This window comes from Felis catus, chromosome B3 (genome assembly GCF_018350175.1).
Source record: "Felis catus isolate Fca126 chromosome B3, F.catus_Fca126_mat1.0, whole genome shotgun sequence".
Classification (NCBI taxonomy): Eukaryota; Metazoa; Chordata; class Mammalia; order Carnivora; family Felidae; genus Felis; species Felis catus.
Window position 1 is genome coordinate 136779645 of NC_058373.1, and position 19160 is coordinate 136798804.

General features: G+C 46.2%; 1 protein-coding gene and 1 long non-coding RNA gene across 4 annotated transcripts in view; one reads left to right on the forward strand and one right to left on the reverse strand.

Annotated features, from left to right (window-relative positions):
- The window catches only part of DDX24 (DEAD-box helicase 24), a 32902-nt gene extending 21635 nt beyond the window's left edge, over positions 1-11267 (reverse strand). Inside the window, exon 1 of the mRNA XM_006933075.5 lies at positions 11132-11267. The gene's annotated coding sequence lies outside the window, so the exon portion shown is untranslated. The remainder of the gene's footprint in view (positions 1-11131) is intronic.
- LOC123386190 lies at positions 11144-18568 on the forward strand. 3 transcript variants are annotated; one of them, XR_006599948.1, is made up of 5 exons: positions 11396-11632; positions 14527-14709; positions 15932-16160; positions 16906-17005; positions 18217-18565. It is a non-coding gene; the product is annotated as an uncharacterized LOC123386190 (long non-coding RNA). The 3 variants fall into 3 exon arrangements; XR_006599949.1 differs by lacking the exon at positions 11396-11632 and adding an exon at positions 11144-11265 and having other exon boundaries at positions 14527-16160; positions 18217-18568; XR_006599947.1 differs by having other exon boundaries at positions 14527-16160; positions 18217-18568.
- Positions 18569-19160: the final 592 nt, after the last annotated feature.

Here is a 19160-nt window from a genome sequence, read left to right on the forward strand (position 1 = left end):
ATGGTGTCCCTGTCTGGTGATCTTGGAAAGTCCTAAAGGAATTCATAAAGTTTAGGTCAAGTGAGCCTCCCCACCCCATCTTGGAACCACCATGGGGCAGCACTTAATTCATTTCTTGAGGAAAATTGCCAGGGTCCCCAAGAGGCTGGATGGCATAAAGCCTGCGCCCAAGTGGTGTCTGAAGGAGTCTGATGCCTAGAGACTGAAGCTGTCTAGATGACTCTGTGACGAGGAAGGGTGCATGTCCCTACTACATGGCAGGACAAAGGGTCCTGTCCCCTCTGAGCTAGTTACACACATTGGAGGATTGCAGCATTGTCCTGAGAGAACCTTGCCTAACAGGGCTGTGTGGTGGGAAAAGAGTCCTCAACAGAAACAGGCTAGAAACAGAGCCCCTGGGGTGGGAGTTGGGGGACCTGTCGAGGGCTCAAAACGGGGCATATTGGAGATTCTCAATGGAGGCCTCTGAAAAACTGACAAAAGCATCTGTATTAGGGTTCTCCAGAGAAATAGTGGCAACAGGATATGTATATACAGAGAGAAATTTATTTTAAGAGAGTGGCTCACAGTGATTGTGGAGGTTTGACATATTCAAACTCAGATAAGGTAGGCCAGCCAAAGAGTCCAAAGGCAGCCAATGGGCAGAATCCTTTCTTACTGAGGGGATGCAGTCTTTGTTTTATTAAAGCCTTCAACTGGTTAGATGGGGCCCACCATCACTGTGGAAGGTAATCTGTGTTCCTCAAAATCCACAGATTTAAATGCTAATGTAATCCAAAAAGACACCTTCACAGAAACATCTAGAATAACGTCTGACGGAATATCCAGGCACAGTGGCCCATCCCAGTGGAGGCAGGAAATTAACCATCAGAGCATTCCAGGAGAGAAAAGGGTAGTTTTTGTTTGGACGTCTTCCATGGTGGAGGAGACAACTCTGTGGGACAGCCAAGACAGATGTGCAAGCACCAGCTAAGTTAAGGTAGTCTTTTGCCCCTTTATTCCTTGCAGCTTTGCTCAGTTGACCCTGAAGTCACCAAAAGCAGCTGCATGGGGAGGAAGTAAAAGAAAGAGAAGTGAGGAGCAGATTACTTCCCCTCTCCCCAGCTCTTTGGTTCAGAGCCTGGATCAGACCTAAGCCGGGGAAAAGAGAGAAGTTATAAATTTGCACGTGAGGTGGAAATTTTGACATCATGTTAGATCGCATTTTTGTGTCTTCTTTTTTTCACAAGACAACGGGGTGTTGTTCCCCCTGATTATTATGGAGGAGACATTAAAATGGCATTCTGTCTGAGTCCGTTTTAGTGAAGGCACAAATACTGAGAAGAAAATGGTAAGTGCCGAGTTTCCTTGCTTGGTTCCTTGGAGAGTGTTAGACCTAGCAAGGAAATTGTCTCGACATCAGTTTCATGACACTTAGCTCAAAGCCTGCTTCAAAGTACAAAAGGATCGAAATTGAAGAGGCTGGGAGAGAGAATGAATGTCTTTGCTGAACATTGCTTAAAACTTGTGGCCAAGGTTGAGTGAAGTATAATTCAGACTTACAATGATTTAGTTCAACAAGCATCTCTTTCTTTAGGATTCCCTGAGTGTTCTGTATAGAGTACTTTCAGCTCTGTATTTGATTGGGAGATTTACCTTCTTGTCTTACTTCTCTTAGATTACAAGTTCCCCAAGGAATTCCCCTCAGCTTTGTCTTGGTGTCCCCTAAAATATCTAGTCCGTGTCTGGCTGACTTAGGGGGTCATAGCTGTTTGTGGATGAATGAATGAGAAAACAGCTGACCTTAGCTTGAAGACAGGTTCCCCCTATCCACTTTTGCCATTGAACCCAGCACCAAAAGTGACAATGAGTACTGACCTCGTCAGATAGTATCTGTTCATAGTTCATAGCAGCTTTATTTGTTACAAAAACTAGAAACAACCAAAATGTCCTAAGATAGGTGAATGGTTAAAGTGTGGTATGTGGTAATCATTTTGTGATATCTACATATATTAAGCTGTTAGGTTGTACACCTTAAACTTATACAATGTTGTGTGTCAATTATATCTCAATAAAGCTGGGGGGGAGGAACCTATGGTACATCTATTCAACATTAGAAAGGAATGAACTGGTGGTACACACAACTTGGATGGATCTAAAGGGCATCATGTCGAGTGAAAAAAGCCCACGTCTAAAGGGCATATCGCAGGGGTGCCTGGGTGGCTCCGTCGGTTAAGCGTCTGACTCTTGGTTTCAGCTCAGCTCATGAACTCACGGTTCGTGAGTTCGAGCCCCACATGGGGCTCTGTGCTGACAGTCCAGAGCCTGCTTGGGATTCCCTCTCCCTCTCTCTCTGCCCCTCCCTTGCTCTCCCTCTCTCTCTCTCTCTCTCAAAATAAATAAACTTCAAAAAATTAAATAAAGGGCATATAACAGTCTTGAAAAGACAAAATTATAGGATGGAGAACAGATTAGCAGTTCCCAGAGATTAGGAAGGAGGACATGGTTAGAGGGCGAGTGTGACTCAAAAGGAGTACCACAAGGGAAATCTTGGCGGTGACGGGATAGTTCTGTGTCTTGATTGAAATTGTGGTTACACGTGTAATAAAATGACGGAACTCTACACACACCTTCTACCAATGCAAACCTCCTAGTTTTGATCTTGGATTAGCACTACAGGTGATGTAGTCACCGGAGGAAATTGGGTGAAGGGGGCGTAGAACCTCTCAGTACCAGCTTTGCAACTCCCTGTAATTCTACAATTACTTCAAAATTAAAAAGGTTTTGAAAAAAACTACATTGCTCACATTGTATTCTTACCAAAACCTGTTTAACCTGAATCTAATCACGAGGACACAGTCAGGCAGATCTAGATTGTGGAATATTCTATAAGACGACTGGCTTCTTCAACACAGTCAGGGAAAACGAGACAAATCTAGGGTACCACTTTTATTCAGCATAGTACTGGAAGTCCTAGGCATCCAAATTGGTAGGGAAGAAGTAAAACTTTAGTATTTGCAGATGACTTGATACTGTCTATAGAAAACCCTAAAGACACCACCAAAAAACTACCAGAACTGATCAATGAATTCACTAAAGTTGCAGGATACAAAGTTAATATACAGAAATCTGTTACATTTCTACATGGTAATAATGAAGCAGTAGAAAAAGAAATTAAGAAAATAATTTCATTTATACTTTGCACCAAAAATAATAAAATACTTAGGAATAAACTTAACCAAAGAGGCGAAAGACCTGTGCTCTGAGAACTATAAACATTGATGGAAGAAATCAAAGACAACACAAAGAAATGGAAAGACATCCCATGCTCATGGATTGGAAAGAGTGAATATTGTTAAAATGTCTGTACTACCCAAAGCAATCTACACACTTAATGCAATCCCTATCAAAATACCAACAGCATTCTTTACAGAACTAGAACAAGTAATCCTAAAATTTTTAGGGAACCACAAAAGACCCCAAGTAGCCAAAGCCGTCTCGGAAGAGAAAAACAAGACTGAAGGTATCATAATTCCAGACTTCAAGTTATATGACAAAACTGTAGTAATCAAAACAATATGGTACTGGCCCCAGAATAGACACATAGGTCAATGTGAAAGGAACAATCCAAATGACAGCCCTGCCTTAGTTTAAAGCTAGGTTCTCTTTTCTGCTTATTATGGATCTTTGATAAGAAATACAATTGCTGAGAAGTCTGTTTTGCTTGCTGTTTGCTACGAGCATTGTGAGGCCTTTCCTGAATGTAACCCACTGTGTAGTAGAATGGGTTGTAAACCTTCCTAAATGTAGTCTGATATGTAATGGAATGAGTGATTGTACATGAACTAACCGGCATTTCTCGCTTCTGTAAACCTGCTTGCTTAGCACATTCCTCACCTACCCTACCCCCTTCCCCCTTCCCCCCCTTTTTTTTTCCTCCCGCCACAAGTAACGGACAAAGCCTTCCCGCCAAAGGACAGACAAAGGACGCCCAATCAGAGAACAACAAATGTCCTTACTTTAAAATCAACTAATCAGGCCCCTCATAATTTGAAACCTCCCCTGTGCTATTTGTCTCTGTCTATAAAAACGCTGTACCAACCCTGATCGTGGCCTCTTGCGTCACCGGCGACGAGTGCGCAGAGGACCAGGTTCGAACCTGCAATAAACGACCCTTGCCGCTTGGCTTTGACTTACGACTCTGGTGGACTTTTGTGGGAGGTTTCGGAACTTCGGGCATTACAAATGGAACAGATGAGAAAACCCAGAAATAAACACACAATTATATGGTCAATTAATCTTCAACATAGGAGGAAAGAATATCCAACGGGAAAAAGACAGTCTAATTCAACAAAGAGAGCGCTGTCCACTTGGGAAAACTGGACAGCAACATGTAGAAGAATGAAAACTGGACCACTTTCTTACACCGTACACAAAAATAAACTCAAAATAGATTAAAGACCTAAATGTGAAACTTGAACCCATAAAAATCCTAGAAGAGTGCACAGGCAGTAATTTCTCTGACATAGGCAGTAGTAGTATCTTTCTAGAAATGTCTCCCGGGGCCAGGGAAATACAAGCAAAAATAAACTGGCGGGACTACATCAAAATAAAAAGCTTCTGTACAGCAAAGGACACAAAACTAAAAGGTAATCTGCTGACTGGGAGAATATATTTGCCAATGACATATCCAATAAAGGGTTAGTATCCAAAATATAGGAAGAACTGATACAACTCGGGGCACCGGGTGGCTCATTCTTTTAAGCTTCCAACTCTGGCTCAGGTCACGGTCTGGTGGTTCATGAGTTCAAGCCCTGCGTAAGGCTCTCTGCTGTCAGCACAGAGCCTGCTTCAGATTCTCGATCTCCCTCTCTCTCTGCCCCTCCCTTGCTCTCTCTCTCTCTCAAAAAATATATAAACTTAAAAAAAAAAAAAACTCAAAAAGAACTGATACAACTCAACACCCAAAAAACAAATAATCCAATTAAAAAAACGGGCAGAAGACGTGAACAGACATTTCTCCAAGGAAGACGTCCAGAGGGCCAACAAACACATGAAAAGATGCTCAGTATCACTCATCATCAGGAAAATACAGATCACTAGAATGAGCTATCACCTCACACCTATTAGAATGGCTAAACTCAAAAACACAATGAACAACAGGTGTGGGCGAGGATGTGGCGAAAAAGGAACCTTCATGTGCTCTTGGTGGGAAGGCAAACTGATGCAACCACAGTGGACAACAGTATGGAGTTGCCTCAAAAAGTTAAAAATAGAACTACCTTAGGATGCACTAATTACACTACTGTTTACCCAAAAAATACAAAAACATGAATCCAAAGAGATACACACAGCCTTATATTTATTGCAGCATTATTTACATTAGCCAAAATTTAGAAGCAACCTAAATGTCCAACAGACGAATGGACGAAGACGATGTGGTATATGTACACAATGGAATATTACTCAGCCATAAAAAAGACTGAAGTCTTGCCATTTGCAGCAATATGGATCGATCTGGAGGGTATTAGGCTAAGTAAAATAAATCCGTCAGAGGAAGACAAATACCATCTGATTTCACACATACGTGGAATTTAAGGAATAAATAGGCAAAACAAACAAGACCGTGAGAGGCAAACCAAGAAACAGACTTTTAACTATAGAGAACAAACTCATGGTTACCAGACGGTGGGGGGATGGGAGATGCATAAAACTGGTGATGGAGATTAAAGGGCACGCTTATCATAATGATCCAGGTTTTAGAGGCCTGAAGCTTACATAATTGGGGAGGGAGAGCTCTTTTAAAAAAATTATAGTTACAATGTCATCCAAAACCAGGGGAGTAGGGCTGAGGGAAGTCCGATTGGAAAGAGACAACCGTCTTAACCAATTACTTTTAGAATATCATACTTTTGCAAATAGTGAGGCTAGTGATGTGAGCACATGACCAGAATCGCTCTTGGGGTCTTAGAAGGAGCCAGCACAAGCAAGGGTCCCCGAGCTCAGATTTCTTTTTTCACTCCATGGCAAATCTGCCTTTGCTTCTATCATCAGTGGTGGCACAGAATTCTATTTTGTGGAGGCATGAAATTTTTACTCCATATTCCCTATTGTTTCAAACAATTGGCTTGCTGTCATCAGTAACACCATGATGACCATTCACGGGCTGATATTTCTGTGCGTGTGTCTGACTCTTTTCTTAAAATGAGTTCCAAGAAGCAAAATTTCTGAGTCAAATGGAATGGAAGCTTTTATTATCTGTCTCGTGTTGCTAGCCGGAAAGTATGCCTCAGAATACACATCACCCAGCACAGCAGGAGAGGGTTCGCCTCTCTTTGCCCAGGCAAACACTGCGTGTTTTCAGTTAATTACTACCTGCAGCAGATATTGAAGAGGTTCTCAATCATCTCTCTTTCATCCCCTGTTCTAAATTCTCCACGACGGAGAGCTAACGTCCATGTTCCCCAGACTCCCATGTAGCACCAGTTCTGTGCATAACCTGGATCGTGCCACATAGTCCCCCCTGTGCCAGAACTGGAAAGTGGGAGGGGGACAGGGCTTTAGCTGCCAATCACAGTAGTGGGACCTTGGTTTCCAGAAACAGCAGGATGCTTAAGACCTGAGCCCAAATCAAGAGTTGGATGCTTAACCGACTGAGCCACCCAGACACCCCTTGATGTCTCAGTTTCTTGATGCTGGTAGTGGTTGCTGCACCGTTGGTGGTCCAGGTCTTCAGCGTCATTCTGAGGATGGAATTTCAACCTTGAACCTCCTCCTCCAATCTTGAAACTATTTGAAGGCACCTAATTCCCTGTGTTAAAACCCATTGTGCTTAAGTGAGCTGGAGTGACTTCTGCTACTGTAGTTAAACCTTGACTAATAAACCAATAATAGATGCCACACACACACACACGCACGCACGCACACACACACAGTTATCTGCTTTAAAAAGCAATTTTACTATTAGTGAGATTGCACATCTTTTCATATATTTATTGGCCATATGTAATTCTCTCCTTGGAGACTACCTCTTCTTGTCTTCGGGTTTCTTTTTGGAGAAAGTTCTTTTCAAGGGCACCTGGGTGGCTCCATCAGTTAAGTGTCCGACTCTTGATCTCAGCTTGGGTCTTGATCTTAGGGTCACGAGTTCAAGCCTCATGTCAGACTCCATGCTGGTCATGGAGCCAACTTAAAAAAAGAATAAGGAAGAAAGAAAATAAATAGTTCCTTTCAAAAACTGATTCATAAAAACGCTTGACGATGCAGAGAGTAACAGTGCAAAGGTTTGGGTTGTTTTTCCCCCTTGGTAGATCACTTGCTCTCATCCTTGTTCATGGTGCTTTTAATGGCAGATGTCGTCTGATGGAACCACTTTTTCCTGTCCCACAGGTTGTCTTTCTAGTTGTCTTCTAGTGACAGGAAATTCAGAGAAACCACTTTGCCTGTTTCTCCCTGTGGGGAATGTCCTTGATGTCATGAATGCCGCCAGGAAGGCAGAGCCAATACCAACCCATCCAGAGACTTTTCCTGCAAGCTAGCTCTGCAAACCTCTCCCCCGCTTGTCCCAAGGACGGTGGTTATGCAGGATCTCAGTGAGACTGGAGCAGTTTTTGCCAAACTGTTCGGGTTGCTGTTCCAAAGCTAAAGAGGGCTGGGCCGGGCCCTGGGTCTGGCCACCTCATTTCCTTGTGTTGCATAAGAGGCAAAGCCTCATTGCTTAGGACAATCAAGGATGTCCTGCCCCCCGATTCTGCCATTTCTTTCATTTCCTGCCCCTCCTTTCCTCCTCAACCTCACACTGAGATTCTCGCTTTCCTCTCTCTCCTCCTTACTCATGCGCCCATTCAAAACCCACTTACAGAGCTCCTGAGTACTAACCCAAGAGAAAAAGACGGAAAATCTATACTTCCGTGGAACTTATTCCGCTAGAAACAGTAAATGGAATAATAGGTCTATTTTCTGAGTGTCCCTGTGTCACCACACTCAGGCACATCAAGACTAATGAACTGTTCCCAGGTCACAATTAGCAAGGATTCCAACCCAGGCCATTGGCTCAGAGATCATGCTGTTAACCACCAACCCATGCTTCCATATGGGATTAGGGCCGCGTTCCTTTCAGTCCTGAGCTCTGTTCTCTTTGCATTGAGCTCCCCCATCTAAGTGGCTTTCTAGTCCCAGGTCTGGCAGGTCATCTAGAGCTGGCAGACAATTCTATCTGGAACTTGAGTCTCTGGCTCTTGGTTCAGGTTGCAATTCCCCAGCTCTTTGGGATTCCTTTCCGGAGTTCCAGTCTGCAGTCCCCACTTCCTGGTCTGCTGGTTTCGTCCACAATGGAATTGCTGGTGGGGTGCACTACCTCTCTTGGCCCGTCACCTCTTGGTTACCGCTGGCGCACACGTTCGTGAACCTTATTTTATGTAGATAAAAGCTATTGCTAACAGGCGTCTCCAAAGCCGAAAAGCCACAAAAATTGGTGGGCACGGGTCAAGAACCTAAGAGCTATCAGAGCAATCACTCCCAAACCCAAAGACTCCTGCGTTAGGATAAGTGGGTCATGGCACAGGTTAAATTGACACTAGGTCACCGGCCAGCCTCGAGAAAATTTCCATGCGGCGAGGAACACTGTAAAACACTGTACAATCCTCAACCCAGCTGCACACCCCTTGCAGGGATTTGCTCAGCCCTGGGAAGCCCAAAGTCTTAGCCAAAAATATCCTTAAACTCTAAAGAGTCACGTGATCCATTTTCTGGCACACCTGCTTTTTTTTTTAACGTCTAAGAACTGTAGTCCCGGAAGCTAGAAGGATCTGCCAAAGTGGCAAAGTCTTTACTAAGCTTATTTTGTGTCCTGAGAAATTGTCTTGGTAACCATCAGGTTGGGCACCCCAAACTGTGGCTAGATAGAAACATGGATTGCACCCCTTTTTCGGCTAGGGTCCTAGCAAACTGCTGCTAGCCCTTGAGGAAAATTACAATGGCCACCACAAGGAACGTTCCAATTAGATAAGATCATTTAAGAAGTGCACTTAAAAGTCCTTAAATTAAAAAAAAAAAAAAAAAAGTCTCCAAATTAGGGGCACCTGGGTGGCTCAGTTGGTTAAACACCTGACTCTTGATTTCAGTTCAGGTCTTGATCTCACAGCTCAGGGGTTTGAGACCAGCATCAGGCTCTGTCCTGACAGCTCAGAGCCTGGAACCTGCTTTGGATTCTGTCTCCCTCTCTCTCTGCCCCTCCCCTGCTCGTTCTCTCTCAACAAAATAAATAAACATTAAAAAACAACAACAACAAAACCTTGTAAACGTTAAGAAAAAAAAACAAAAAAACAAAAAAACAAAAAACCTTGTCAAATTCTGGTAAATATAAGAGCAGCAGATTGGGCTAAAGGTGAAAATTGCTACCAGAGTCAGCTCTCTTGGATCTCTGCCTGCAGTACTTTGTAGAAAAAGAACACAAAGTATCTTTTGCACCTTCTCTGAGAGTGCCTCCGGAGTCCAAGGGTTTTTGTTTTTGTTTTTGTTTTTCAATATAAGACAGAGAAACTAGAGGGACCTCATGGAAAGAACCGGTTTTTTACTTACACCCCCATCTTACACACGCCTTATGGTTCAGATCATGAATGTCCTCCCTGTAAAGGTCAAGGAGTTAATGATTTCTTTGGGGTCTTCTAGCACAATCGATAACATCTAAGCAGTGACTGGGCCAGGTAGTCATTTGGATGTACATTTTCCAAGACCTCTGACTCCAGACACCTTGACCCCAGGACCCCTGGGTCCAGGGCATAAGTGACTTATGGAGGACACCCGAGCACTCATCCTTGTTTTGACCAGTTCCTGGATGCCTGAGAAGACATGTACGCTGGACCACATCCTCAGGAAAAACCCTAGACCCCAAGCAAAGGGGAATCTCCCTCTCTCTCTTTCCTTTCCCTTCTGAGTCTCCCAGACAGTCCATCTGTTATACTCTATCACTTACCCTATTCCATAAACTCTGCTCTCGCTTCTGCTCAGCCTGTGTTTGATTTCTACCCTGTGTGATGCCAAGGACCATCTTGGCTGATCCTTTGGGATCCTCTCTGGGTCCCCGGACCCAGTCAGCCTGCATCAAATCCTGCCAGAAATGTTTACTGTTTGTCTCAGCTTAAAAACAAACAAACAAAAACTACACAGTAGTGCTGCGGTCAGAAATTGGCCAAGTTGCAAAACATGCTACAAAAATTTTTTCAATGTTTATTTATTTTTGAGAGAGAGAGAGTGAGCAAGGTGGGGAGGGGGGCAGAGAGAGAAGGAGACACAGAATCCAAAGCAGCCTCCAGGCTCTGAGCTGTCAGCACAGAGCCCCATGCGGGGCTTGAACCTGTGAACTGCGAGAGCATGACCTGAGCGGAAGTTGGATGCTCAACAGACTGAGCCACCCACGTGTGCCTGTTAAAAAAATTTTTAACCTTCCTCCCCTAAGCTAAAATGAAACTAAGTACCCAGAAGGAAAGTAAAACCTTCCCAAGCCTTTGTAAAAGTATTTACTGAAACAGATAAAGTAGTTAGATGGGTGGACCAACCTGTGATATTTAAACTGCAACCTGGGGTGCCTGGGTGACTCAGTCGGGACAGCTCAGAGCCAGGAGCCTGCTTCGGATTCTGTGTCTCCCTCTCTCTCTGCCCCTCCCCAGCTCGTGCTCTGTCTGTCTCTGTCTCAAAAATAAATAAACATTTAAAAAAATGAAAAAAAAAAAAGTCAGGGACAAAAATGCTCGGCGGCTACCCAGTCGTGAGCCCTCTCACTCTTGAGTTGGGCTTTTTCTCAATAAATTCAGTTGCTTTGCTCACTCCCTGTTGTCTGCAAGATGCATTCTTGGACTCCGTGAGACAAGGACCAGCATCCTGTAACATTGGCAGACCTCTGGCTCCCGCTGGTTCTCAGTTCTAGATGGGTCATCAGCCGGTGCCGGTCTCGGTGACACCTGGTCTGCACTACAACACAGCTGACTGCTCACATCCCCGCCTAACATGAATGACTACTGCGTCTTGCTGTCTACATCCAGTTTGGCGCCCCCTCCCCATCCCCCCCCCCCAACACACAATGTCTATTGCCTGGCGAGCCCGAAAGCCGAACAGTTCTATTACAGTTTCGTTTTCCAGTAAAAACAAAACCTACCTCATTGGCTGTGCTTCAGTCAGAAGGGAGTCGTGTTATAAATATCCTGAGTCAGATCTTCTGGAAACACATCCAAGGTTTCAGGCTCAGACTTCTGGGTCCGAGACCCGTTTTGAGAAAATCTGCTTCTCTGGGTAATACAGGGAAGGGTGGGCAGGGGCTTTTTCCCCTGACCTCCGAGGGCAGGTGGGCGGGGGCTCCGTGAGTGGGAGGGAAGCTCTTGTGGATCCATTTGGTGAAGGTTCTTTGGTTCAGCATCACAGCAGTTGGGGTGGGGAGGGGAGGGACTCCAGCCCCAACCGCCCCTGGGCTCTGGGGCTCCGACACGATGAGCCTTGTTTGAGCCTGGGTGGCAATTGGCTAAGCAGGGGAAAAAGACAAGCGTCGGGAGGAACCAAATCGGAACCATTCCAAGCCCAGGCTTTGGAAGCAGCTGGACTTGGGGCAGATCACCTGCCAGCTCTGTGGCAGAGATGTGTCGTCATCTATAAAATGGGGATCGTAAGCTCTCTTTTCTCATCATCTTAAGTGAGGAGGTGACGCAAGAACAGAAGCCTAGAGCAACTTGACTACAATCTATGCCTTTAAGGCATAATTGGTTCTTATTTCCTAATTCTGGCATCTTTTAAACGGCTCTGTGGAACTTTAGGAAAGTCCTGGGAAGAGCTGAGAAGTTGGTGCTGGGGTTTTGGGGAGGAAGGAAGCAGCCTGGTTGGAGAAATTGTAAGGGTTAAATTGTAGTGTAGGGCTAATGCTTAGCTTGAAAAATAACAGCTTTGTGTTGACACTGAAGGTTAAGAGATAACAGCCTTGCTTTGCTCTGGTAAACTACGCCTCATACCCTTGTAAATTAGGCTTCACCAATTAAGGAAACAAAAGTTCAAAGAAAAGAGAGTCAGAGGCAGGGTCAAGGAGATCCACTGGTTGCAACTTAGAGGCAGAAAGTCTAAAGTAAACACCTCATTAGGCAACTGTTTCTAACTCATCTGGAACCTGTTTCTATGTTCTGTTCCCAGGTGATGATAAAACGATGTGATCGGTTGTAAAAACTCTGTACCCCGGCTGTTCGGGGCCACACTCTTATCAAGAGTGTTGGTCCCGATCGGTCGGCCTTGCCTCTCATTGTAATAAACTTTGTTGTGACTGTCACTGGTGCCCGTAGCATTCTGTTTCAGGAGTCGTGTGGATGCAATAAAATGAAGTCCACTCGCCAGCCTCCCTTAACCCTTTCCAGGCTGCTGCCTGGTGGAGTTTTGAAGGGATGAGGGGGTCCAGAACTGACGGCCAAGAAAGAATTCTTGAAGAAGTCTTTGGTCCAGAAAGGGTGATTTTAGGAAAGCACGGGGGGCAGGAGAACTGCCCTGGGGTTGTGCAGGTTAACTGGTTATATGCTATGGAGTTGGGGCCGATAAAGTCAAGATAAAGTTTCTTTAAAAAAAATTTTTTTTAATGTTTATTTATTTTTGAGAGAGAGTGAGGGAGGGGCAGAGAGAGAGAGGGAGACATAGAATCGGAAGCAGGTGAGCTGTCAGCCCAGAGCCTGACGTGGGGCTCAAACTGAAGGTGATGTCATGACCTGAGCCAAAGTCCGTGCTTAATGGACTGAGCCACCGAGGCACCCCACAAGAGGAAGTTTCTTAAAGAGAATTCCTCCTGCCAAAGAAGACTCACAGATTACCGGAGGCCTAGCTATTGTCAAACTAAAGTGGATTTTCCCTCTGGCAAGGCATTAGCATTAAGATAGTAGGGAGGTCCTGGAGATTAGCCAATAATAAGATGGCCCCTTTCTTGAAGTATTACTAAGATATTTGTAAACTAAAGGAGACTCTAATCAGTTTAACCTTTTGTTTTCTGACCTGTCCTTTGTTCTTGGGCTGCTGGGAGTGCCTGAGGAATATATTTCACTCAGATCCCACCTGGGAGTGGTTTGTGGGGTGTTAGCTTGCCTATGCTCCCTTATCACTGTCGTTAGAAGCTCAGAACAGCCCCTCGGGACCGCTTGAACCCCTGGAGTTTTCAAAGCTGTAGGCACACCCCCCAGTTCTGGTGTTCCCCTCCCCCCCCCCATCCAACTCCACCCTGTTAAAAAAGAAACAAACCCAGATTGGATTCATTGCCCCCCCCCCCCAACAGCGCACCAAGACTTAATTACAATTTCAACCTCTCCCAGGAATGTGACCTTTTAAGAGTCCATCTGTCCTTTCCTGATCAGCCCTAGTGAAAGTCATCTGCCAGGCACAAACCCTGACGTTCCCTTCTCCTGAAAAAGATGTGCCGGCCTGAAACAATCCTTTCTTTTCTTTTGCTAACGATGTCTTGCCTCACTCTCAGCTTCTCAGGGCGTCTCTCTACTTGCTAGATGGGCTGTTGCCCTGTAACTGGGGCGCGGGGGTTCAAGAGCACCTGGCTCTGGGGGTGGGGGCAGAGCCCAAACAGATCTGGCTTGGCCACTCACCACTGGCAACATCCAAAGGCAGAGAGATGAGCAGTGGGGAAACAAGAAAGGGATTTATTTCAGTGAGGCCACCATCAGGAAGACAGGGGACTACTGTCCCAAAGGCCGTCTCTAAAGTGCCAAAATACTTCAAGGTTTAGATATGGAAAACGCGGACAAAGTCCGTGAGTACTGCAGATGGTCAGTAAAGGTCAGGTCCTCACTGTCTTGGGGTCAGGCTTGGGGTCTTTATTGCTGGAGGGGATAGTTTCCGGTTCTCACAGCAGGATGCTTGGCCCACGGTCTCCAGCCTGAGTTGAAAGATAAGCTGTTGGGGCACCTGGGTGGCTCCGTGGGTTAAGTGTCCAACTTCAGCTCAGATCGTGATCGCAAGATCGCATGATCTCATGGTTCGTGAGTTCGAGCCCCGCATTGGGCTCTGTGCTGATAGCTCAGAGCCTGGAGCCTACTTCAGATTCTGTGTCTCCCTCTCTCTCTCTGCCCCTCCCCTGCTGCTTGCGCTTTGTCTCTCTCTCTCTCAAAAATAAACATTAGGGGCGCCTGGGTGGCGCAGTCGGTTAGGCATCTGACTTTGGCCAGGTCACGATCTCGCGGTCCATGAGTTCGAGCCCCGCATCGGGCTCTGGGTTGACGGCTCAGAGCCTGGAGCCTGTTTCCGATTCTGTGTCTCCCTCTCTCCCTGCCCCTCCCCCGTTCATGCTCTGTCTCTCTCTGTCCCAAAAATAAACGTTGAAAAAAAAATAATAATAAAATAAAATAAACATTAAAAAAAATTAAAAAAAAAAAAAGATAAGCTGTAAGGAGGAACCTAATCAATCAGAAAGGAAAAACTGAGGTCAGAATGGAGGTAATTGAAGTCCCTTCAGGCGGATACATGATTTGCTTAATAAAGCCAATTAGATCTTCAAATTTACTTGGGTTGAATTTTGTGGTTTAACAGCCTTTCAGCAGATTTGAATCTGGTGGGTGCCAGTCACTCTCTGCACCATGGAAGTCGTCCAGATAGCCACCTTAGCCTCTTCCCTGGCTTCTAAGATGGTGGCATCCAAGGTGATGGCAGTGAGCCTGGCCCAAGCCACCTCAGCAGCCTGTGGCAGTGCCCTCGCCGGACTTCCGTCCGCAGGTGAGTGTTCAGGGAGGAGCTGGTGTGGAGCGAGGAGGTAGACGGGGAGGGACAGAGTCCATTTCTGGCTTTACCTCCTTTAGGTTTTTACCTATGTGTCCAACCAGGCTTTCATAGCAGTTTGAGACCCCTGTGGGGTCTCAGATCCAGAGCATTGATTTTAACGAAATTCTTCAGTTTGGGCCTGTTTTCTTCATTAGTTTCTGGGAGCTCTGTCTCCCGTCTTAGCTATTTATTCTTGCTGCTTATTTTCCCTTTAGCCTCTGTTATATAACAAAAACTCAACCGAGTACCTTTTAACAGAATTTTTAAAAGTCTATTTATTTATTTTGAGAGTGCGCGCGCGCGTGCGCACACACACACACACACACACACACACACACACGTGGGGGAGGGGCAGAGAGAGAGAATCCCAAGCAGGCCCTTGCTGTCAGCGCAGATCCCAACTTGGGCTCAATCTCACAAACTCCTGAGATGATGACCTGAGCTGAAATCAAGGATCCAACGCTTAACTGCTTGACCACTGAGCCCCTCCGGCGCCCTCAACTGAGTACATTTTAAAGGTCTAGTTGGCTTTATTATGAGTCAGTTCATGAATCTGGCAACATCCCAACTAGCAGGTCTATGGAACACGAAAAGTTCTCAAAGGCAGAGAGAGAGAGAGAGAGCAGAAAAAAAATTATTAGCAGAGAATCCATTGTTTTAGGCAAGGTCACCCTCCTAAGGGGAAGGGAAGGGGTCCATCAGTAAATTTCCTAGTGCTCTCTGTGAAATTCCCATGTTGACCGGCTAAGGGTTATATTCCTGGGGCGCTGAAACTGCCTTCAGGTTAGGTGGGAAGTCTTGGTTTACACTTGGGGCTTTAACCTAAGTGATGCCATTTTGGGCCTGTGGTTTTCTTTTTAGCCCCCCTCCCCTGCCAATAACTACCCACCCCCAAGTCAACCTTTCTTATATGCTTAATGTGTTTCCGTTTTTCATACCATATTTATTTTTGCAAATGGGTGTTGGCTTTTGTTTGCAAGTTTAATTTATATGCAGAATAGTGCATTGCCAACCTTATTCTATTGCTTTTTCTGCACTGAGAACCACGTTTTTGAAATTGTCAGTGTCAGTAGGTGAGTGTCTAATACTTGCTTCCAGTTCTTGCAAAGTGCTCCTGTGTGCCACTTACCTTTCTGTCTCCTGGGGGGGACCCCTGGGGCCCTCCCACCTCCCCCAGCACAAGCAGCAGCTCAGGATGGAATGGGGAGGACCGGGCCCCTGACCACTGCCGACATCTGACCTCTGACACTGTGCATTCACCCTCTGTTCTTCCGCGGGAGTCACCCTGTCATCCACAGCTGCCCTGAGCCAGGCCACAGCTTCCCTGGGATCTCTGCTGGGGACACTGAGTGGCTCCTCCCTGGTGGAATCCCCTGCTGCGGCCTTGACCATCTCCCCACTTGGAGGTAACTGACTCTGGAGAACAAACCCCCCTTTTAGGGCCCCCACTCAGTGCTTGGAAGTGTGACAAGGAATAGGGCCTGGGCCACAGCCAGCAGCCCTCCCTGTTCGCTAGAAACATAAGGACTCCTGAGCTTGTGATAAGCAATCCATAAAATAATAAGAAAGCTAGATGTTATCAGACACTGTGCCCTCCTACTCTCTATGCTTAGCACTTAACATTTACCAATTGGTTTAATTATCATAACAATCACTGAGGAAGACTGTGGGGGGCTGGGCCCCGGTGCCAGGCTGAGACCCGGTGGAGCAATGTTCCCCGTTGACTCAAGCCAACCCGGTGGTTCCCCCTCCCATTCCCCCACTTTCAAGGGCATACGAAAGCCTTGTCAAGGCTGAAAAAGTTAATTCCTGAAGACTGTGGTCTGCAGGTGTTGGCAGTAATGCTACCTCCCTTTTTCTACCCCGAGTCAGATAGAAACAAACATGGGAATTGTGTTTTGCTAGCAATCTTATCAACAAGGTCTTGTGACCCACCTAGAAAATGCACAAGAAACACAGAAGTAAATGTTTTGGTGGGCAGCAATTATGTGAAACCTGTTTATTCTTAGAATGACCTAACCCATAAGAGTCTGGTTATAAAAGATTGTGTACAGCAACAATAAAGCCGTCACTTGGGCCATCAGCCCAGGGGACCCTCCTGTTCCCAAACTTTCTCTTCTCTCTTTTTTTCTTGCATTCCCCTACCCTCAGGACCCTGACCTCGGTGTTTGTCGCGCCGGCCGCGACAGAAGACAACACTGACCCTCATGTATGAATGAAGGAACGTTGGCCAAAAGCCCTGGACCAGGAGGTGGGGTTGCTCTCAAGCCTGGGATAGGAAGTAGAATCAAAATGCAAATCTGGTCTAGGGAGGAGGCCTCAGGGAGGGGCAGCTTCTGGAAGGACCTGGCCACCCTCTGCATGGGTGACGAGTGGGGGCGCCCAGCAGCGGGCTAACCAGGCGAACAGCACCCATTTCCCATGGGCCTTCTGTGTACGTAGGGGACCAGATAGGCCAAGCTCCCGGCCAGCCTGGCGTCACCTTTCCTGCCAAACAATAATGTCGAATAGCAAATACCTTCTAACTGGCTTTTTTGTTTTTTGTAAATATTTTTAAATAATTTTTTAAGTTTATTTATCTATTTTGAGAGAGACAGAGAGAGCACGAGTGGCAGGGAAGGGAAGAGAGAGAAGGAGAATCCCAAGCAGGCCCCACGTGGTCAGCCCAGAGCCCGACGCGGGGCTTGAACTCACGAAACCGTGAGAATGTGACCTGAGCCCAAATCAAGAGTCAGATGCTTAGCCCACTGAGCCACCGGATGCCCATCTATCCAGGCTTTTGATTCTTGAGTCTCTGACTCCTTACACCCCAGGTGGCCCCTCTGGTTTAACTTTTTTTTTTTTTTACCATCACCCCAAGTCTCTCTTCCTGGGGAGCTGGATGAGTTCGTTCCTGCACGTCTTTCTATCTTTTGCAGTCCTAGCCCCTACAGCTGCAGCAGACATCTGCGGGGGTTTGTTTGGTTTTGTTTGAAACAAACCAGCCTTAGAAGGCAGAGAGAAAGAAAAAGTTCTGATCTCCCCACAAACAGCCAACCGATCAATTCACAGACCAAAAACAAAACAAAACAAAAAAAAAACAAAACAACAACAACAAAAAACAAAACCAAACAAAAACCCACAAAGCAGAAACTGTATGTGATAATTGGGTTTTCTGAAACAAGGACTTTGAAGCCTGTCTCCAGATAACTTGAGGTCGAGGCATGCAAATCCCTTCAGGGCACGTCATTTACATCTGGAATCAGACTCCCCAGCAATCCTCACCAAGTTCAGGGCTGTGGGAGCCACCTTCCCAAGAAACCCCCCTTGTCCGAGTGAAGCAGGGAGGGAGGGGGACAGGTGCAGTCATTTCCTCCTGTCTCCCAAGCTGGGCAGCGCCCTCCCCATAGGTGGGCTGTAGGCTCAGGGAGCAAAGGGGAGGCCAGTATGGATCCACTCACAAAATGTTCTTTTGGTTTCTAGTCAAGGTTGGCGCAGCTGTGATGGGAGGAGGTGAGTCTCTGCAAGGAAGAGGTTCAAGTCCTTATCTGCCCCCCCAGCCCCAAGGACTTGGGGAGCAACCATCCTCGTCCAGGCCCAGGTTTGCCTCAGCCTCGTGTGGATTGGTAGAGATGGGCAGGAAGCAAGGAACTGGAAACAAGAAATGAAGGGGCCTCTGTAGTAGGATGATTGCTCAGCATGGTGCCCAGTGACCCTCACCCTTTTTAAAAAAAAATTTTGTTTTCATATTTATTTATTTTTGAGGTTGAGAGAGAGAGAGGGACACAGCGTGAGTGGGGAAGGGGCAGAGAGAGATGGAGACACAGAACTCAAAGCTGGCTCCAGGCTCTGAGCTGTCAGCACAGAACCTGATGCGGGGCTTGAACCCGTGAGATCTTGACCTGACCCGAAGTCAGATGCTCAACTGACTGAGTCACCTAGGCACCCTGACCCTCACCCTTCTATACTCCTCCCACCTTTGGAGTGCCGGGGGCGGGGAGGGGGGGGGTCATGTGAACATGGTAAGATACCACTCCCATAATCATGTTAAGTTATATGACAGAAGGGAGGCCAGGCGGATGTGTCTAATCTATTCACATGAGCCCTTTATTTTTTAATATTTTATTTTTTTGAAATATTTATTTAGTTTTGAGAGAGAGAGAATAAGCAGGGGAGGGCCAGAGAGAAACGGAGACACAGAATCCAAAGCAGGCTCCAGGCTCTGAGCTGTCAGCACAGAGCCCAACACCGAGCTCGAACTCACGAACTATGAGATCATGACCTGAGCCAAAGTTGGACGCCCAACTGACCGAGCCACCCAGGTGCCCAGTCACATGAACCCTTTAAAAGCAGAGAATGTTCTCTGCTCTTCACAGAGGAGGAATCAGAGATTGGATTGGAGGGGGATTTGAAGTTTCTTACCACGG